Source organism: Mus musculus, chromosome 4, assembly GCF_000001635.26.
Source record: "Mus musculus strain C57BL/6J chromosome 4, GRCm38.p6 C57BL/6J".
Taxonomy (NCBI): Eukaryota; Metazoa; Chordata; class Mammalia; order Rodentia; family Muridae; genus Mus; species Mus musculus.
This window is the reverse complement of record NC_000070.6, coordinates 46,881,417-46,903,752: the sequence shown is the minus strand read 5'-3', so window position 1 is coordinate 46,903,752 and position 22,336 is coordinate 46,881,417. Positions and strand designations below refer to the sequence as shown.

Sequence of the window (22,336 nt, the reverse complement as noted above, 5' to 3'; positions counted from 1 at the left end):
GCCACCCTGTGCCCTGTGCTGATCTTTGGGCCCTAGCTTCTAGAACATAAGATCTATCCATTGCGCCTTTAAAAATGCAAAACACTATTCTCTCTCTATTTGCCTATCCCAGACACAATTTAAAACGGTCTTCTCTTTTAAAGGGGTGAATTGTATGTTTTGAGAACCATATCTCAATGCAACTGTTTTGAAAACACGCCCCAAACACAGTGCCGATCTGAATTCTTGGTGCTATTTCCATGGACCATTGAGGGAAAGTTCTTGGCGGTTTGTGAACTGGAGCCAAGGCTGTTGCTCCTCGCTGTTCTAATTATGGCCCCCAAAGCTCTCAGTGGGGAGCAAAACCCAGAATATTCTTTCTGAGGATCTTGTGTGCTGCCCTGAAAGGTCTGTTTTGCAAAATTAATCAGCTTTGGGCTGGTTTCTCCTCCTGAAGCGGCTGGGATTTCTGTGTTGTACTAGAGCCAGCGTGCTTAGGGAAAATCATTTCTTCTCGTTGCATTTGCAGCATATTTGCTACAGTCAGCTGATGTGCCAGGCCCCGGGTGGGCTGCAACCTGCAGAGATGCAATTCTTGCCCTGAGGGAGGACCTCAATCCCCCAAAAGAAAAAGAAATAAAAATAGCCAACATGTATTTTCAATACTGAAGGAATGGCAATATTGCAAGGCCCAGTGAGGGTCTCCAAAGAATAACACAAACCAGGGAGAAACTGGATGAAAATCAATTGCAATTCTTTTTCTAGGAGCAATCTACTCCCTAAAAAGTAATTAGAAATATTAAATTCCTCCTCTCTCCAGCATCAAAGAATGTTGTCCATTGAGGAAACACAATGGAAAAATTCCAGACCAAATCCATCGCTCCAAAACAGCCGCTCAGATCTTGGGTGCAGCAGACAGGGAGGATGTTGCTACAAGAATTGCTTTCAGCCTTTGGGATACTGTTTATCTCTCTGAAACAGGGTGTGCCAGGGAAAGGGAAATGAAGCTCGCTGCAGGAGACTGGACCCAGAGACTGCAATGTTTATCCACTGTTTTTTTCCTTAACCCAAACTCACTGAGCATCGGGGACCAACCTGCTGAGCAGCATGGGTCCTCGCTTAGGAGCATCCGTGGCAAGCATCCTAGCAGCAGTGGCTATGGATGGCTAAGTCCTTGGAGTTCCTAGAGCCTATGTCATTCTGTTCCTTGTGTCCCTCCTCATAGCTTTTTTGTTGTTGTTGTTTTGTTTTGTTTTTTGTTTTTTGAGGCAGGGTTTCTCTGTATAGTCCTGGCTGTCCTGGAACTCACTCTGTAGACCAGGCTGGCCTCGAACTCAGAAATCCGCCTGCCTCTGCCTCCCAAGTGCTGGGATTAAAGGCATGTGCCACCACTGCACGGCTCCTCATAGCTTTATAGACACTCAGAAAATGAGCCAGTGCCCCTGCCACGTGGAGACCCTGAGGACCCCCAGAAAGGCAGAGCAGCTTGCCCAGAACCACCCAGCTGCCAGGCTGTGCCCGCCTCTGCGTGCTGAGTTCAGAACTCTGTTGTAGATTTGGTTCCCCACATTGTGGCAGGTCATGGAGTTATTCCCTGGTCCATGTTTGCTTGATTATCATTTCTGGTATTTTTATCTCATGTGTTTCCTCAGTGATCTAAGTAGCTTCTTTCCAAACTACACTTGGCAGCTCAGCCCCAGCTTTTCTGGTGGCTGAATGGTTTGTGTTGGACTTGACTTGGCATCCCTTGCCCAGGCAAGTGGTCACCAGAAACCCCCAGCATTGTTGAGTTGTGCACACATGTTCCAGATTGCTGATGGCACTCTTGATCATGCCAAGTTTCCTGCAGGACACTCAGCAGCTGAGGAGATACTCACAATGACCAGCCCTCAGCCTACAGTGGCCTTGGTCTGTCATGGCAGCAGGAGATAATCACAGACAGACTCCCACAGAGCTGCCATGATTGTTTCAAAGGTTCTTCACTTGGCAGTGGTGTCCGTCCTTCCATCCTTCCTCTGCTCTTCCTTCTTATCTTGTCCTTTTCAAATTAAAGTGTGATGAGATGGATGATGCTGGGCCTTTCCCATTTGTTTCTGAAAGCTGATACCAATCTTTATTAAATATAAAACTTTGTTCATTAAAAATAATACCCCCCCAAAACAAAAAACAAAAAAATGCAGTAGGCAAACACAAGATTCCAGAACACGAGATCAATCCAAAGAGTTTTGTTCACTTTAAAATAAATGAATAGGCACATCTGGGCATGGTGGTGCACGCCTTTGATCCTAGGACTCAGTGGGCAGAGGCAGGCACATCTCTGTGAGTTCGAAGCCAGCCTGGTCTACAGAGCAAGTTCCAGGACAGCCAGGGCTGTTACAGAGAGAAACCCTGTCTCAAAACAAAACAACAATAAAAACAAACAACAGCAACAACAAAGAATAGGCAAGGGTCATATCTGATGGTGGACACATTAATCTTAGCACTGGGGAGGCAGAGGCAGGGTACCTGTGAGTTCAAGGCCAGCATGGTCTATATAGTAAATCCTAGGGCTATCTAGTGGTACCATAGACTTGTGTGTGTGTGTGTGTGTGTGTGTGTGTGTGTGTGTGTGTGTGTGTGTGTGTGTGAAAGGACTCATTGATTATATTGAAATAACTTTGATCAGTAGATAAAAAAAATGAAAGTCTAGTTTTAAGGATTGCACAGATGCATTCATGTAAAAGCTCTTACATGCAATGAAAGGATGTCTGAGCGTCCAAACACAAATACTACAATGCAAGGGATATGTTTCTTGCGGTTACCACTGCCCAGATACCAGAGTAGTTACCAACAGAGTGAGAGCTGCTGAGAACGTAGTGCAGCCAGGATGCTTGTTTCTTAATGACCTCACTTGGCAAAAAAAAAAAAAACAAAAAAACAAAAAACAAAACAAAAAACAAAAAACAAAAACATCCTTGTATCTTGATCCTTGTGCTGTTGAAGATGGCCACTTTCCAACAGCCTGGCGTCAGGGCACAGCTACAGTGCACTCTGTGGATGTGGGCAAGATGGAAGATGATGGTCGTGATCGGGGAGGATTTGGAGCAGAAAGTGCGTCTGAGCTGCTGCGTGCAGGAAGGTGACGAAAAGGTACCCATTAGGGAGACCACTCTGGACAGAAGCAGAACAGCAGAGGGGAGGCGCAGCCAGGAAGCAGAGGCACAGGCCTCAGCCCCGGGAGATATGATGAGAACAGGCCCAGGAGGAGTCGGAAGGGCAAGGAGGCAGAGTGGTTCCACGGAGGACCCATGGTCATCCTGGGCATGCGTGGTCATGCAAGGCCACCTCCCAAATTGCTAGCCTGAATTTGCAGAGAGGCTTGCTACTACGGATACTAGCTCAAACAAGGAAGGATACAGCAAGGTCTGATGAGGTTTCTGGACCGTTGCTGAGAGCCATCCCTGCAGGAAAGGCTTGTACGGAAACTGTTCCACCTTTGAGTCAGGAGCCCCTCTACACAGCACCCTGGTGTCTCACCTTCAGAGACGCTGGCTGGGACTCAGGAGGAGGCCACGATCCAGGTTTGGACCAGCGGTAATTTGTGACCTGGAGCTGTGAGGATGAAGCTGGGGCGGCTTCTGGAGATGCTGACCTGTGGGTGTGGCTGCTACAGAGGGTGGAGTGGCCTAGAGACACTGCCAGTGGAGAACAGTTTTTTATCCAGCAGGGAAGTGATAGCTGCCCCACCTGGCAGAGCTTTTACAATCCACCTGGCCCCTTCTTTTGTTCTTTGCATGTATTTATTCTTGAATTTTTGCCTATGGCAAAAAAGTTAGAATGTTCCTCTTTTGGTACTGTGGAAGAGTGGGATAGGCTGACTCAGCCAGCCCCCTACCAGCTTTGGTAAACCACACCATACCTGCTCCTTTCTCAGTTGGCCGCCATACATTAAGCCTCCTGTGTGCAGGCATCCTAGAGACCACTTCTTCCAGGGATCCTCCCAGCTGCTCTGATCCCATGGGGTTAGAGCATCTTTGGCTCCGCCCCATCTTTGCTATTTTTGCTTCAGCCTCCCATCCTGAGCACCATCCTCTTTTCTTCACTTGGAAGAATGCCCCGGTGCCTCCTGAGTATGGCCCCTGGTCTGGTGTGTCCTAGATCTACACTAAGCCTCCAAGTAATATATCTGTTAGCTCCGTTGTAGGACGTGGGTTAGGGGTGTAGAGACCACCTTCCCTGTGGGACAAAGAGACCCCTCAGCCTGACAGTCAACATCACTTATAATTAGACTTCAATTGGCTTAAGAGAAAACCCCAGGGCTAACGAAATGGCTCTGTGGGTAAAGGCATGTGTTGCCAAGCCTGACACCTTGAAGTATGACCCTGAGACCCACTTGGTAGAAGAGAGCTGACATGCAGGGGCAAGTTGTTCTCTAACCTCTACTCACTCACTGAGGCAAACTCGCGCACACCCTCATGCGCACAACAAATAAAAAGAAAGAAAACTCAAGCCCCTTTCCTGACCTGACACGCAGAGGGTATAATGGTTTGGGGAAGGGGGCTTTCTCGGGGAGAGTACATGTTTACCACTGTTGATTGATGGCCAGTTCTACAAACTCTCCTATACGATAAAGCCTGCAATGTCCCAGAAACATGTGGGTATTGAGGACCCAAGTCCATGTAGCAAAACACGGATACCATGGAGGACCATAGCAGGCTGCTCTTACCTTCAGGTACCCACTATCCTCCTGGAGAACCCACCGCCCAGGTAGCATATTGGGGAAACCTGTATTGTTTCCTTGTCTCGCTGTTGTGATCCAAGATCTGAAAGCAACTTAAGGAGGAAGGGTTTGGCTCATAATTGATGGTACAGTCCATCACAGCGAGGGGATCCATGGCAGCAGGAGCTTGAGGCAGCTGCTCACGGTCCACAATCAGGAAGGAGACAAATGCTGGCACTCAACTCACTGTACCTTTTAATTCAGCCTAGAGTTCCAGCCAGCGTAGTGCTGCCCCTGGTATTTAGGGGCATTTAGGTCAAGTCTTTCCACTTGAGTTAACTTGATCTGGATAAGCCTTTATGAGGCAGGCCCAGAGGCTTCTGTGATCCTAGATCCCATGATAATTGACAATTAACACTAACTCTCACAAAGCCTGCGTGTATAAAGTCAGCAGAAAGGACCTGTGTGGTTAGATGGCAGTGGGGACCCAAAGTCCACCAGGTTCACTCTCACTCAGTCTGCATTCAGGGGGGGAATCACCCCAAAAATCTTTAGGCTAGAATGATCACCATCTAGGTTACCAGGGACAAGACTCTCTTTCCCTCTTCCCACTGACACAGCAATGGGTGAGCGTCTTCTTTGTGTCTTGTGTAGTTTTGAAAGATGGCCCAGAGCCCAAGGTCAGTGTGAGGCCCAGGAGAGCTAGAACATCACGTGTCTCACCCCTCAGGTGAGCTCACTCAGGGCCATGGGGCAGGAAGGGAGCCTGCAACATAAACAGACTTGGTAACAGCATGCAGACCGAAACCCACACCGAGGGCGCTGTGTTCTGACACACGTGGCTGACGGCTCAGGGCAGTGGAGGCTTGTGGTGCTACACACAGGTGACTGTACTCCCAGTCCCTGGGTGGTCTTCTAGATCCTCAGTTTGCCAGCCCTGCAGAAATCCATCCAGGGATGGCTCTGCTGCCTCCAGTCGGGGCTCTGCTGCCTCCAGTCAGGCCTCTGCCTGAACTCAGAGGTGGGAGTGCCAGCCCCCACCCCAGTTAGCTCCCTTACACGCAAGCCGGTCCGTGTGCAACTCTGAAGATTTTTCTTCTCCTTCCCTATGCAAAGTTTCAGTTTTTCAGTAAACAGTAATTAAAACCAACATACACAGAGACAACAATGGCGCATTTAATTTATTTATTGCGGCTGACTGCATCGCCAGCCTCCTAGCGAAATTCCTTTGTTTTCTTGTATAACACTCTGCATCAGTGATCTAGCTAACCGTGCGGCTTTGTGTTCCCTCTGCTTCTGGAGAAGGTGGGTGATGTTGTGTGGGTGTAGGGTCACAATCCTGGGCTGTACTTAATGCTTTGGCTCAGGACAGAGGGGCGGTCCTGTTCCCTCTCCTATTCAAAAATCCATCTCCTCCCCACTCCGCTTCTCCCTCTCCCTTTATCCCTCTCTTCCCCCCCCCCCCCTCTTCCAAGAAGCCATCCTGACCTCCAATCCACTCCACAGGTGACCACTGTCCTTGCCTAATTTAGTGAGATCCTCAAACCCTCCATCTTACCAACAAAACATGCTGGGTCCACCACACACCCTTCCCTCCCCATATTGTGGTTCTTCCTCCCCTGAGAGCTTCTGGAAGCTTCCTTGCCTGTGACATGAACAAGGTGGCTCTGGAGACTGAAAATGCCTGGGCTGCTTGTTGCAACTTCATTCTTGACACCTTTATCCCCAGGCTCCCAGGGAATCTGAGTGAGTACGTGGATACCCGCTCCAAGTCCGCTCCTCTTCAGCTATCTTCACGATGCTGAATGTGATATAAGCTCTAGACCTTGTATCTCTGAGTCTGTAGAGCGAGGACTTGGGAAGTGACATGATGTGGTGATGTGAGCAGGGTTTGGCACAGCACACAGCAAGCCTTGGGAATGGTGAGCTGTCATGATCCACAAATGTGTCATCGGTCCTTGTGTGCTGTCCCCAGCATGACCTTTGTGACCACCAAGTGCCTCATTTAAGGATTAGATTTGGTGCTCCATTAGTGTTTGTGGAACCCAGCACCTCTGTGAATGCATGTGGATGCATATGATGGTGCTGAGGTAGACTGTCCTGAATCCTGGGCCCATAGGATTGTTGTGTAGTCTCAGACACGACAGAATCCTTGGGTTTGCTGGCAGAACATTGTGCCATTTGGCACAGTTGGCTCCATGAGCCCTTCTTGACTGAATCTTCCTTGGATGTAGTTCATAGGCATGCATGGAGGGTGGCCCCACTCTGCTTGTAGTTGGGAAGGCAAGTCAGTTCCAGGCAACATGGTATGTCCCACTTTCCCACGGAGGGCTTGCATATACCTCCTTTATAGGCTTTGAGGAAATGATCTACAGGTGCCCACACATGTCTTGCGCAGGGTGCCTAGGGAGACATCCCTCCTATTGCTTGCTGTCTCATAAGGGAAGCAGATCTCAGGAGAACACAAGACCTCTCAGCCTGGAGGACAGTGGTGGATGGAGACTGTGCCTTGCGATATGCACACAAGGATGGTGACAGCTGGCGGCAGGGTCAGCAAGCCTGGTTGTCATGCCAACAGATTGTCCTGAAATTGCAAGCAATAGCAAGGGGTGGGTCCCGTATGGTCCAGTCGTGACCACTCTGCCCTTTCCTTCCATGTTCCTTCTGAAACTGGTCCAGGCTTTTAGTGGAATGAAATGAGAGGCTTGGTGCTGATGGTGGCCCTCTCATCTTTTGGATTGATCGGCCCTGTACAGATGTGAGGTGTGAGGGAACATAGTGAGCCCACACCCCACAGCCCAACAGTGATTCCTCCTTTCCCCTATGGGGCCTGTGTAGTTGACACTTACTTAGCGTCTGTAAGAGGTGCTGAGGTCCTGAGGCCATCCTTGGAAGAGCCTGCCATCTTTAGATATTCCCAAGGTATAGATTGCCCACACGTGTTGAGTAAATGAACTCTTTTAACCCTCATACTAACCCTTTGAGGTAGACATTTATGATTCTTGAGGTGGCCTGGCACTGAAGCAGGGAGACTCAAGGGTCTGACAAGCTTGTCCATTTGGGGGATTTGCACTTGAGACTTGGTTTAGAGCCTGGTCCTTCACCTTTATGTGTGAGGGAGATGGGATGAAGTTTGCTGTGCTGTGTTCTTTTGGCTCCCCACCTCGGGATTGTTCAGGGCCAGACACAGGAGGTCACCTGACTCAGAAAGACTAGAGAAAGAGCAAATACAGACTCAACCAGCTGCTGTGGCAGAAGTCAGATGCCCTCATAGGAGTTTGAGGACCTGGGGCTGAGAAAGACATGTTTGGGAGAGCCCACCCATGCCAGAAGACTGGAGCATGCCTGTGGCCTGCTGTGTGGGCTCCGGGCAACCGCTTCCTTCTCAATGCAAGCTTTCCCATCAGCTCAGCCTTCAAGGCTCCTTCTCAGGTTCGGCCCACAGGAAAGCAGTCCATTTCGCTTGCCTGCGTAAAGTGAGTTGGTTCTATCTTCATTTCTCTTTACTGCTAGGTCAACGTCTGCTTAGAGAAATGCTCTCCTGACCTGGAGGAGAAGAAGAGTTATGTCTGCACTCCGGCCCCAGGCGATGGGGAGGAGCTGCTCTCTGCCCATCCCTCAGGCTGGGAGACAGGCCCCGTGGCTTGTGTTTGATGAACTGTGGTGAAACATACACAAAATTCACCATTCCAGCTATTTTTTTAAGTGTAAATCCAGTGGCATTTCATCATGCCCTTGTGTCTCTGTCATTGGCATCTGCCCCCTCAACTTATCATCTTCCCACCCTGAAACCCCGTTCTGGCAGGTGTCTTGATCAGTGGCCTGTGGGCCCCACACAGCCCAGAATAGCTTCAAACCTATCCCAATTCAAACCCACAAACTTACTTCAAACAATACAAGGTGTGTGTGTGTGTGTGTGTGTGTGTATGTGTGTGTGTGTGTGTGTGTGTGTGTGTGTGTGTGTGTGTGTGTTTGGAGTCTGGTAACCTAAGTGTGTGGCTCTCCAACATCAACTTTACCGATGATGGCTTTGTGTCCTAGCATCGGCAGGTTGTATAGGTCTGCAAGAGAAACTCCAGCTCTAGCTCCCATTTCCCTGCTGTTGCCAGGACTCTAATGGCCAGACACAAGTGGACTTAGACAGACCTTCCTTTTTGTATCTGTCTTATTCCACTTCCTGCTTGCCCTCCCCCTTCTATTAAATTGCAAGAATTTCCAAATTTTTTGAGGCTCAAGGGTAGATCCGTTAAACCTAAGGAGAAAACCAAGCAACAGTCTCAGAGTGAAGTTGCTACTTGGGGAAGCACTATCTATCTTTCTCAGCAAGAAAAATGAGAAAATCCTGGAGTGCCTGCCTTTCTCCTTGGAGGAAGTCCCGGGAGACCGTGGCAGGTGTTTATGGGGCAGTAAAGACTGAATCTCCTTGATCTTGGACTTTCCAGACTCATAACTGGAAAATAAGTGTCTGCTGTCCATATGCCACCCAGCCCATGGTATTTTGTCCCAGTGCCTAAATGGACAAAGACAGTACATTATCCTCTGACTACTCCTTGGCTCCTCTTCTCCCCGTGCACTTGGGCTCTGACGTCTTCCCTCTGTTTGCCCAAAGCCTGGCAGAGCTCGGCTGGAAGGAGATGTTCTGCCGATGCCTAATTCATCAAACTGAACAAACATGGCACTGGTGGCTGGCTGAGGCTGCCGGGCTGGCCGCACACAGCCCCCCAGTGGCTAGGCCTTCTGCCCTTGTCAGCTTCCCGCCATGGTGACGAAATGCTGGACGTGGACTACTTATGAAATGGAGAAGTGTTTCTAGCTCATAGTCTTTTGAGTCTCAAAGTCCAAGTTCATTCATGCATTAGGAACACTGGTGTGTGCCCTCTGGTGAAAGGAGAAAATGGCAGCACACTGAGATGACAGCATACTTAGGAATAAAGGGTCCCCCTTCAGATCTGAGCAGAGATCAGGGTGACCCAAAACCTGTTTGTTGTTTGTTTGTTTTTTTACCAATTCTTGCATTAGTTAATTTGCTCGCTTCTGTGATCAAATTCCTGTCTAAAGCAACTTAAGGGATGGCTAGCTTATTATTGTTTGTGATTTGAGGGGGCATAATCCATCCTGGTTGGGGGCAGTGGCAGGGGTGTGAGGTGGCTGGTCATGGAGCATCCCAAGTCAGTATGCTGGTTTGTTTTTGTCAACTTGAAACATATCTAGAAATATCTGGGGAAAGAGAATCTCAATAGAGGAATTGTTTTCATTTTACATGATAATGATACCTAAAATTAATGACTGATGTGTCCAGCCCATGGTGGGCCACTGCTGGCCCTGGACAGGTGATCTTGAGTTGTATAAGAAAGTAGGCTGAAGCCGGGTAATGGTGGCACACGCCTTTAATCCCAGCACTTGGGAGGCAGAGGCAGGCGGATTCCTGAGTTCAAGGCCAGCCTGGTCTACAGAGTGAGTTCCAGGACAGCCAAGGCTACACAGAGAAACCCTATCTCAAAAAAAAAAAAAAACAAAAAACAAAAAGAAAGAAAGAAAGAGAGAGAGAGAGAGAGAGAGAGAGAGAGAGAGAGAGAGAGAGAGGGAGGGAGGGAGGGAGGGAGGGAGGGAGGGAGGGAGGGAGAGGGGAGGGAGGGAGGGAGGGTATATATATATATACATATATATATATATAGAGAGAGAGAGAGAGGAAGAAAGAGAGAGAGAAAGCAAGCAGGCAGAGCATGCCGTGGAGAACTTTAAAGATGTAAGTCGCATTGCTCTATGGTCTCTGCTTTAGTTCCTGCCTTGAGTTCCTGTCGTGAGCTCTTGCCTTGGCTTCCCACCACGATGGGCTGTATGCTGTAAGCCAAAGAAACCCTTTCCTTCCCAAGTTGCTTTTGGTCGGTGTTTGAACATGACAATAGAGAAGCAAACTGGTGTATTCGGGAAGCAGAATGCTGGTCCTCATATGACTTTCTCCTTTTTGTTTAGTCCAGGGGCTCAGCCCTTGAAATGGTGCTGGGGCCTTTCCACCTCCTCTACCCAGCCTAGGAAAACACTCACAAGTGTGCCAATAGGATTGTTTCCCTGGTGACCCAACAAGCAATATCAAACATCACAATCTCCTTGTGAGGGACACCAAAAAGCGTCCCCAAAACTAAGAGTACACTCAGTTACTCAAGGACCTCCCGTAAGACCCCACTTCCCAGAGGTTCCAGAGAACCTCTGAGCTCCATCCCTTTGGTGACTAAGACTTCGGTTATGTTCCTTGTGGAATACTCCTCTCCCCCATACCCCGCAACATCCCAGCATTCCTTGTTTGTCTTCACCAAATGGAAATAGAGGAATATGCAACCTAGGCCAGAATTTAGACAGCCAGCCCAGGGCCTGCATCTCCCCTGCCTTCCTGAAGCTGCTACCCTTGAAGAATCACTGGTCACCTGTCAAACGTCTGCCACAGGACTATACCCCTAATCTCAAACAATCCCGTGTCTAGAGTCCTCCCACCTCTCCCAGTAGAGTTGTTCCTGTCTATTCACTGTTGGTGTAGCTAGCTGGAAACTTCCCTGCCTTCATTCCTCCGCAGGAGGTGTGGGGTGCCCTAAGTTAAGTGTTCAGCCTTCTCAGGCAATGTTTTGTGGGCTTCAGGACCCCTTAGTAGGATGGGGGTAGGAGATGGGCCAGAGTCCTGGCATCTAGATGACAGAGATGCCTTAGGGAGCTTGAGTCTGAAGGCGGGATGCTGAGATCTGAGATCCCCTATGACTTCAGTGGGCCAAGCACAGAACCTATGGAATCAGGAGCTGTGGAATGGCATTGAGAAGCAGTCAGAAAGCTGGGGGCCAGGAACTCACCAATTGGGCAGGTCTTGGGAAGCAGCTACCTTACAGTAGCTCCTACTACAGAGAGGAGAAGGGTCTGTGACAGGCCCAGAAGAACCAGAAGTTCTTCTGGTTGCAGGGTAGTGTATCAGTCACCCAACCCCGGTACATGGAGCTGGGGAAAGGCTGCCTGTCCTGAGCTGGAAGACAAGTGAGGCACACAATAAATTCCATCTGGAATTCTGGGAGGGAGTGATGGAGAGAAGGGAGGAAGGAGGGAGGGGTCCAGGGAGGGAGGGAGATAGTCCAAGGAATTAGCATGCAGGCACACAGAGGTTTCAATCTATATCCCATAGCAACTACCCCTCATCTTCAAGTCAGTGTGCCTTGTAAATGGCTGAGCACGAATCTTGGGCTTTCGAATAAACCAGGAACAGCTCTCAACAAAATACCAGTGATGACTTGGTTCAAAGATGTAGCTTCCCCAGGGAGCTGGGCAGAGTATTGGCCAGCATAATCTACCTTGCAGTCAAATTCTGAGCTTTGTGGTATCCCAGAATCCAAAGTCCCTTCCTCCTCGATACCTGATGACCCAGAACTCAGAGATCCTATAGGAGAGGCTGGGATTTCTCCCTCCCTCCCTCTCTCTGCTCCTGTACTGTCTGCTCACCTGCTTCTCCTCCACCACGTCCTTCACACATCTGCTTGGGTCCTCTTCCCGGCTGCCATCAACTCTGGTGATGTCATGGTCAGAGTGAAGCAATTTAAGAACCTCCAGAGTTTAATAGGTAGAGAGATCTTCTGTTTGAGATGATGGAAAGTTCTGGAAATAGATGGTAGCAATGGTTGCACAGCCTTGAGTGCACTTAATGTCACTGTCCATTTAAAATGATTAAAATGCTAACAACAAGGTCTGGAGACTAAGGGGAGCCCCTGACTAGTGCTCTTAGCCTAAAGAGAGTGTCCCAGAAGCTTAGCCCCTTTCCATGTACCCAATGGGTGCCTCAGCACAGGACTGTAGCACTGACCACTAGACTTACCCCAGAGTCCCTGTCTCCCTGCCTTTTCTCACAGGATCGTAAGATTAGTCTTGCAGAAATGCACTCTGATGCCATCCTCCCACAGGTCCCCACCATTCCCTCACTGGACCCCATCTCAGGCAGTTCTAAATAGCCATTCGTTCCTAAGCCCGTATGGTTTAGAGTACGACAGTCCAGTGGGAGTACAGGCTTCGTGACTTACCATCCTTGTGACCTTGAGCTTGCCAGTTAAGCTCCCCAACCTCTATTTCCTTCTCTGTTAAGTGAGGGCTAAAAGGGTCACTGCAAATATTGAACAAGATACATTATGAATAGCAAATGAGACGGCGCTTGCAAAGAATCCAGCATGGCGCCTGGCACGCAGGTCAGTGCTAAGTGAGAGCTGTCTATGAAGTGAGTCAAAACTCAGCCTTGAACAGAATCTGGACTGGGAAGGCTGGATGGGGCCTAAGGAATGAGCAGGAGCCTCATCTGTGGGCTTCCTGACACCCGCCTCTCCTTTTCCTCTGCCTGTGTTGTAAATTGCTCTGTCCCTGGTACTTAGGTGTGACTTTGTGCTATGCTGCCGCTGCCCCATCTGCTCAGAGGGTTCCATCCAAGTGCTTGCTGAGCCCTTCGAGCTCTTCACCTTCTCTTTGACAACCAGCAGGGTTCAAGATGGTGTCTTTTTCAGGTACAGGGTCATACTTTCGCCATACCACCCAACAGTACCTCTCACCCAGACTATGTTCCCAGATGACCTCTTTCCTCCCTGGTTGCCATAACACTCTCTACTGGCAGCCATTGTGCCTCTGTGAATTAATCATGGCCACCTCCACCTCCTCACCATCCTGGGTGCTGGCCCAAGCCTGCCCCATCGCAGCCACCCTGCTTCTCGCCAGACTCCCCCCCCCCAATCAAATGTTCCTGCCGGCCACGCCCTTCCCACTGCCAAGCCTTCGATCTTGTGGGTAACCTGGCCTGGTGTTCTTTCCTACCATATCATCCTTTGCCCATCTCCAAGCCTCGGCTTCGATGCCACCTCCACCACGAAATCCCAGCAGAATATCTGAGTGGGTTTTGAATGCACCTTGATCTTTGCCATCTTTCCCACTCTAGTCTGTTCTGTATGCAGGCTTTAGTTTGAATCTGGCCCCCCACTGCTAGCCAAAGCCGTTAATAATGTTGTCTGCATCCCCCAAACCTGGTTTAGTCTGTCCCTTTATCACCCACTGGTCAACGAAGGAATGAATATAACAATGTTCTAGAGCGTTTTATTGAAATCTCCATGACACCACTTAACACATTGCTCTGAAATATGTCTGTATCTTTTGCTCCCTATAGATTACCGGTACCCCAGTGGCAGGGCCGTGTCCTTCTTAGCCTCTCCTCCAATACTTAGCTCAATGTTGAACAGGTGTGCTCCTCAGCTGTGGACTAGAGATGGCTCGGTGGCACACAGCGGGAGTTTGGTCCCTCTTTTGCAAGTGACCTGAGCCCCCATCCCCAGGGAAAGAGCTGAAAATGCCTGATATTTGCACAGACCTGAAGGAAAGAACACCCCTTTGCTGACAGGCAGCCCAGGCAAGCTCTGTGCCTGTGACCCTGACTTTTAAAAATGTCACACCTGCATATGCAGGGAGATTTATCGACAGCTAATTAGGAAACGCAGTTTGTATCTATCCGGCTCTGAAAAACATTTTGTAAACCAGGTAATTGGCTTTCTCTCGGCGCAGAGGAGAGCTGGGTGGCACGGGCTCCATCATCATTCTCACGTAACTTCGTCTGCAGCTGGCCAAGAATTCAGAGTGACAGCTTCAGGGAGAATACAGAAATGGTAGTGGTTCAGTCTTCCAGGTGGACAGCTGGTCGGTGGGCTCTGTTCAAGGACTGCGTGAGCATTTGCTGCTCTTCCTTGGCAACCAGTGGCAACCAAGATGGTGGCCACTCCATCCTGACTCAGAAGCAGATGGCCCGTCCATCACCCTGAGGATGGGGTGTGAAAAACTCAAGCTGGCTGCCGTTGATAAGCAGACAGAACTAGAGAGACAATTGCTTTTATTTCAGGGTGTACACACAAACGGGGATGGAATCTGTTTTACAGCAGCAACCCTGTTCCACCAGCATGTATGAGACACCCATGTCAGAACAGGGCCTTCCTAGAAGGAGGGAGAATGAGACGGTCCACTCCAGCACACAGTACAGTCCTCTGATCCCTTAACCTCTGTGTTGATGTCAGCATCCCTAACGATAGCGGGTGTTTGCTTTTCAAGTGCAGGGCATACTTTGTTACCTTGTGCCATTTCCCCAAATCCTCTTTTGTCTACCTGCAATGTCCCTGGGCTTTCTCAAATACGTTATCAGATGTGTTGAATGTTTTCAAAGTTACACAGCTTATCCGTTCCCATGATCTGACTGACAGACCACACACACCCTATGCTCCAGTGAAACTGTAGATTTGAAGGTCATTTCCTGTTCATGCCACAGCCAGATACAGGAGAGTAAAAGGGTAAAAGGTTGAGTCTTCCGAGGGGAGGTGCAGTGTGAGTTGGGGGTTCTGGAGGGGTGCCTGTGGGGAAGAAGCAGACGGTGTCCTAAGAGGAGAGCGAGAGCAATCAGGTAAGATAAGTCAGACCTTCAGAGCATGAAACCTGGGAGAGGGACCAGGAAGAGAAGCTTGGATGGCAGTACTGTCAGCAAAAGTCTCATACCGACCAGCAAGGCTCAAACGCTGTTCACAGGAGACCCCTGCACCAGTCAGACATGTGGGGTCCTTGTTCTATTACACTGCCTACTCCATGGTGGGGACTCCCGGGAAGAGAGCAGTCTCATCCACAAAATTAAGGAGGACTCTGAAGCCACCAAGCCTGGAGGCTGTCAGTGTGTGACTGCATGCCCTTCCATCCACTGCTCTTCCTATGACCCCATCCCAGGAGCTTGGGGTGGGGTGGGGGGTCCCTTCTTCTCAGTGCTTGGACTCTTCCTCACCCATCCCTTGGCTAACCCCAGCATGGTATACATCATGCCTTTGCTCACACTCCATGACCTAAACTCACCCTCAATATGCCAGGGAGATATGCCTGGAGACTGTGCTCTCCCTATGTGCCAGGATGGAGAGAGTAAAAACACAGATACTATGAGGCATGGGCTCAGGAATGCCACCCCTCGCTCCCGGCCACGCCTTAAGCAGATGACTGGCCTCTCTGACCCTCAGTTTCCTCATCTATAAGAATGGTTTTACTAATTGTCTTAGTCAGGGTTTGTATTCCTGCACAAAACATCATGACCAAGAAGCAAGTTGGGGAAAAAAGGGTTTATTCAGCTTACACTTCCACATTGCTGTTCATCACCAAGGAAGTCAGGACAGGAACTCACACAGGGTAGGAACTTGGAGGCAGGAGCTGATGAAGAAGCCATGGAGGGGTGCTGCTTACGGGATTGCTTCCCCTGGCTTGCTCAGCTTGCTGGCTTATAGAACTCAGGACTACCAGCCCAGGGATGGCACAACCTTACAATGGTTCCTCCCACTCTTGATCACTAATTGAGAAAATGCCTTAGAGCTGGATCTCATGGAGGCATTTCTTCAAGGGAGGGTCCTTTCTCTATGATAACTCCAGCTTGTGTCAAGTTGACACACAAATACAGTACAATAATAGGATCTGTAGGCTGGGTGTGAGGTTTAAGTGAGACCATATATAAAGCATTTAGATTAGCCTGCCACAAATAATGCTATGCAAAGGCTACCCATGATATGATTTATTATTGTTCTTCATTTCAAATGTAACACACAGGTAACCCTTTCCTGAGAGTCTGTTCCACTCAAGGGTGTGTGAGCTCACTCTTTCCTAGCCAACTCCTGGTCTCTAGTGGATGACCAGAAAGTGTATGAAGGAGTTAGTTGAAATGGCAAGTTGATACAGCTATGCTCAGCTGCCCAGAGTGCTGGCCTAACTTTAACATCACTTAGCAATGACGGTGATGAAGTCCTGCTCTTGGGTTCAGAACACCAACTGAGAAAGCCATGAAGGAGACAGAAGTGGCTGCGAAAGCACCCTGGCTATAGGAAACACCCCAGTCTTTCCACCTTTCCTGGGGCTGACTTAACTCAGTTCATAGAGCGCCTGCCTAGCATACATAGGGGTTTCGGTTAGGTCTCCGGAAAGACATAAACCAGGCATGGTGGTGCTCGTAACCCTAGTGCTGAGGAGGCAGGAGCAGGAGGGTCAGGAACGCAGGCTTATCCTTAGCTGTATATAGTTCAAAGCCAACCCCATAGGTTAAGTAAGACCCTATCTCAAAGGTGGCCACAAAGACTTTCGGTCTGTATAAAAGTAATAGGTGCTTTAAAACATAATGCAAGCAAAACAAAAAACAAAATGACAAGAAAAAAGTTAAGAAAAAGTCACCCCAAACCCTGCTATATTCAGCACCACATGATGGTTGTTCTCGACCCCTCTCTGTGCCTGTATTGTAAGTGGAAAGAAGGACATAAAGATTCGGTGTTGCTGCTTCTTCATTTGCGGGTCCAAGAAGAAGGCTGTAAAGTAGAAGGAACTGGTTGGTGTTGAGCGATTTTGCCTACACTACTGAAAAGATTTGTTTCTGGCTTTGCTCTTGGAGAGAGGCACAGAGAGGATTCTGGAAAGCAATGAGGTTAGACTCCCCGCTTTTCAACTCCAGTTTTCAGTTTTTGAAGGTATTGATTATAAAGTCCTCCTATAGCAGAGGAGGAAATTAACCGACATCCAATTCCATTCCCTTCTCTGCCTTCTCAAGTTTGCATTTCCATGGTGTCTTCCTTTCCTGTTACGTGGGTCTAGCTCTCAGCCCTCACTGCCACTGCCTATCACAGCCCCCGTCCCTCGGGTTTACGTTTTTTTCACCTATCTTTTGATTGGCTGGACTTTGTCAAGTAGTTTCTCTCTCCCCTGCCACCAAGAAAGGTGTAGTCTTTACTGACTGCGAGTCCAGTGTGACTCGGTGCCAGGCGTCGGTCTGAGCAGCCTGAGCAGAAGTCAGATGCAGGGTGGGTGATGTTTCATTCGATTTGGCAATGTGGCTGAGAGGGCTTAGAGCAAATCAATAAGAGAAAGACAAACAACCCAATAAAAATCCAGGCAAAGTCACCAGTGTGAAAGAGGAAGCCCAGACAGCCCATAAACACGTGAAAGGATGGCTTAACTTCTCTGGTGATCGGGACCACAGGAATCGAAAAGAGACGGCGGGTACCCACAAGACTGGCAAAATTGGAAGTTGACGTGGGTGTAGCTGTGAGGTGTCTCAACTACTGCTGCAAGGAGTGTTGGTGTCTCACTGAGAGAGTGGGGCATGCCCTATGAGTCAACAGTTTCATTTCCAGGTTTGTGCCATGGAGAACCCTGCCCGTGTGCCAGGAGCTGTGCGTAGAAAGTCGAGCTATCTTGCTTGGAACAGCCAAAGCCCTGGGAACAACCGGAGTGCCACAGTTAGCTTCAGCTGTGAACTTCACACAACCCAGAGTCACCTGGGAAGAGGAAACCTCAACCGAAGAATCTTCTAAATCCGATGGCCTGGAGCCAAGTCCGATGAGGCATTCTCTTAATTGCTAATTGATGGAAGAGTGCCAAGCCCTCTGTGGGCGGTACTATCCCTAGGCAGATTGGATAAGCAACCCAGTACGCTATATTCTCCATGGCCTTTTTTCAAGCTCCTGTCTTGGTTTCTCTGGATACTGATTGTAACCTGTTAGCGAAAATAAATCCTTTCCTCCCCAAATCGCATTTGGTCAGTTTTTCATCACCACAACAGAGAGACAAACTAGAACACTGCAGAGGAATTAGCAGAGAGGGTGGTATATTCAGAAGACCTTGGCCTGCCATACTGCTACAAAATGCAAAGACCCGAACTGTGTTCACTACCAGACAATGCGAAACATAATGGTGAGCCAGAAGACCCTGTTTCAGGAGTGCACAGAGCGATCCCAGTTACACGGCTAAACCTAAGGATGCAGAGTCGAGAGGAAAAGCATGGACTCAAAACTATAAAACAGGGATTGGTACACGGGAGAGTCGGGTCTGTCCTGGGTGTCCCAGGGTTTGAACTCAGGTTGTCAGGCTTTGCACACCAAGCCCCTGCTCAGCCATGTTGCTAGCCCAGGAATTTTTTTATTGAAAACGAAATTCTTCTGAAATCACATTGCCTAGGACTGAATCCTTCGAATTTATGTGACCTTGAGTAAATGATTTAACCTTTGGGCGCCTCGGCTTCCCTAACATGTAAAATGGAAATGAAAACCCGAGCTGACGTTAGTAATGCTGTAAGGCGGCACTTACCATTCTCAGTACTGAGTCTAGCACACGCGGGGTGATGGCAGCTGGTGTCCTTTTGCTCTTTGCTTTGGCCTTGGTTCAGAGTTTTAGGCAGGGTCTTGTTCTGTAGCTCAAATGTGGAGTGCTGGAATGGGAGGCCTGAGCTGTCATACCCGCAGCTAGTCCTGTTTTCTGTCAGGCAGATGGAGGTATTTGGGAGATCACTGTAGGCTCCACAGCTCCCAAACACTTGTGCTCAGAAGCCTGCCCAGGGACTTCTGACAGACAGAAGCATCCGTATAGGGTGATTAGAGGAGCCAAGGGTGATTTAGCCCGAAGGCATCTCCGAGTAACGCAGGCTGAGCTGAGGTATCTGGGGGGCTCTCCTGAGGTGGAGGACCATGCTTGTTCAATGAGGCTACAGAGCTGGGGTGAACAAAATGTGGCTCCTGGGCCATATCCAGCTGTTGCAGCTTTTAAAAATAAAGTCTGATTGGCTTGCAGCCCCCACTCCTTCATGCATTATCTGTAGCTGTTCATACTACGGTGGCTGAGATGAGTCGCTGCTCAGCCCACTGAAGACTAAGACGCTCACCATCTGGTCCTTTATGGGACTTTGGGACAGACAATGCAAAAGAAGCGGTGGTTTCAGGCCAGCTTAAGAACTTTGTCAGAAGCAGAGCTGAGATCCTGGCGCTGGAGGGACATTGGCAGATACCACACCGGCTGCTCGTGGTGGGAGAGATGAAGAGGGCTCTGAAGCCTGAAAGCAGGTTGGACACAGTTGCTTTTAATGTCTCCTTCCAGTCTAGTATTCTGTGGGGAATAATTCCCAGTTTTCAATGGGTCATTATTAACTCTGACATTTTCTTGGCATTTTTACTTTAAAAACATTTTCACTCTCAGCTTCATTTTCTTTGAAATTCTCAAGTCAGAGAAGTATTTTAATTCTTTAAAAGTGAGATTTAAATGAAAATGGAACTCATTCTGGAGTCTTACTTTTTTCATTAACAAAAAAAAAAAAAGGATTTTCATGGCCATTGGATCTATTCCCATTTATAAGTGCTGGATTTTAAGAGCCCATGTGTGCCAGTGATTTCTCTGTGACAGGTTCTCACAGGGTAGGAGAAACAGTCGGTGACAAAACAGTGTGTTGGAATGTGCAGGTGGTGATCGTTGGCGGGCCTGTGGCCGCCCTTCTAGCTGTGCATGGCAGTGTGAGTTAGGAGGAGGTGGTAGGATGACTTCCTGTGTGCCAGGCGGCCGGTGACCATGCCAACACTCAGCATGTCCTCTTGAGGTGAGCGGAGGACAGCCTAGTGAAGGACCTGCAGGGAGAGCCCCCCTTCTAGGGCTCTGAGGGCAACTTATCAAAAGTCAAATGGCTAAAAGAGACACCTTGTCGTATAACTTCTCCGAATGACTGTTTGGTCCAGTGGACAGCTCGCTGACAGCTGTCAGACAGAGGCCATGCGTAGGATATCAAACAGCTTCCAGTATTTTCCTGGTTTCAGCAGGGGCAGCCCCCCCCCCCCACCATGAGGGGGTGATACTCAAGTGCTTCGGGAATCATCTCTAAGCGCAGCCTTTAGGAAGGGAGGAAATGTGAAACACGAGCATGAAATTTACTTCCGCCTGAGCTGGAAGGACACATCTGTGAAGTGTGTCTGGGGAAGTGGCCACAAGCCCCGCCCCCTCAGGAATCACTTGGAGAAATCTCCCACGTGTCAGCGAACTGGCCATCAAGCAAATTGTTACTCAGCAGGTGACCTGTTGAGGAGCTGCTCTGGTAGGCACTCAGCAGGCTTGTCCAGGACACAGTCCTGAGGCCGCACGGGAAAGCTACTCTCTGTCAAGGACCTCTGGGGCCCTCTTTCCTAGGCTTTTAGTGCGTGACTTTGTGGAGGCCCAGTGACATATGTAACACGGGCTCGGATGCTGGTTCAGGGTGCAGGGGGAGTCCAGAGCTTATTCCACTCCAGGACAGCTCTGTGGGGTATGGAACAAATGTGGGGAGATGCTGGCTACAGGGAAAACAGGGAGCCCACTGTTGCTTCTGGATCAGTCCAGCTCTGCTGGGCCCAGCCCCCTGCTGGGGTGAGTTTGAAGCCCCAAGATAGTCCAGCTGTGGTCCGCTGGAAAGTCCACCTTTTGGGGATAACAAATGTTATCTAAGACGATTCAGAATGAGAAATTAGAATTAGGGGAGAGTGTTTAAGTAGGACAGACGAATAGCCAAGGTTGGTGGTACAAGCCTGTAACTCCAGCATGGGGGAGAATCCAGGTTGGTGCCAGCCTGGGACACATACAGAATTCCATGCGAGACTATGCTATCTAGTGAGGCTCTTACTCAAAAAGCAAGGAAGGGGGCCAACAAGATGGCTCAGTGCATAAAGGTGCTTGCCACCAAGCCGGAAGAGCTGAGTTCAATTTCCAGAACTCACATAAAGATGGAGACTAGAACTGATTCTACAAGTTGTCCTCTGACCTCTATGTATGTGCCATGACATGCTATGTCCCTCCACCTCAATGCTAATTTAAAAAAAAAATTGAAGACAAAAAACAACGGCTGGGAGGTTGCTCAGCCGGAAAAGTACCTGTTATGCAAGCCATAGGACCTGAGTTCAAATCTCCTACACCCACTTGGCATGGTGGCGTGTGTCTGTAATGATCGTGCTGGGAAGGAGAGCTGGGCAGAGACAAGTGGATCTCTGGAGCTCACTGGGCTGCCAGTCTAGATAACCGAAGAGTTCCAGGCTTAATCAGAGGCTCTATTAAAAAAAATGAGCATATCTTAATTACTTTCCTAGTTCTGATAAACATGATCAAAAGCAACTTGGGGAGGAAGGGGTTAATCTGGTTTAGGGATTACACTCTATCATCCATAGAAGCCAAAGCAGCAACTCAAGGCAAGAAGCTGGAGGCAGGAACTGAAGCAGCCCATGGAGGAATGACTGACTTGCCCCCAGGCTTACAGTCACCCACCTTCTTCACACAACTCAGGACCACCAACCCAACCCCCCCCCCATCAGTTAACAGTCTGAAAACACCCCTGCAGATGTGCCTGTGGGCAATTCCTCAATTGAACAGACAGACATCACACACACACACACACACACACACACACACACACACACACACACACAGGGAAAGGTCTGAGGGAGGAACAGATCCCTTTGGGTGCGGCTTAATAGTAGTCCCATTAGGGGAGGAAGAGGTCTTAGTCCCCAGTAGGTGAGTTCTCCTGCCTTAGGCCAAGGGCTCTGACACATTTGGAGGTCCTGGCTGGCAGCACTGTTTGAAGGAAATGGCCTGTCTTTCCAGAACACTTAGCTTTAACTTTCACTTGCCAAAATCACTAATTATAAGAAACCTCTAAACTGGGAATCCAAAAATGCCCCCCTTAATCGTGGCAAGTTGCAGGAGAGAGCCTCCCTTCTGGTCCTCGGCTTTCCCCCAGGGAGGTGGGGGTGGGGAGGGTGTAGATTACATCACCACTGCCTGTACCTGGATTCACAGAGGAAGAAGTGGACCAGGGGACAAAAGGAT

General features: G+C 49.2%; 1 protein-coding gene and 1 long non-coding RNA gene across 2 annotated transcripts in view; one reads left to right on the top strand and one right to left on the bottom strand.

The window, feature by feature from the left end:
• Gabbr2 (gamma-aminobutyric acid (GABA) B receptor, 2) overlaps positions 1 to 22,336 on the top strand; it is a 329,397-nt gene that overhangs the window by 87,962 nt on the left and 219,099 nt on the right. The window lies entirely within an intron of this gene.
• Positions 5,849 to 21,402, bottom strand: Gm32135. The gene is made up of 3 exons (XR_881234.3): positions 18,812 to 21,402; positions 12,152 to 12,304; positions 5,849 to 8,224 (listed from the first exon to the last, which is right to left on the bottom strand). It is a non-coding gene; the product is annotated as a predicted gene, 32135 (long non-coding RNA).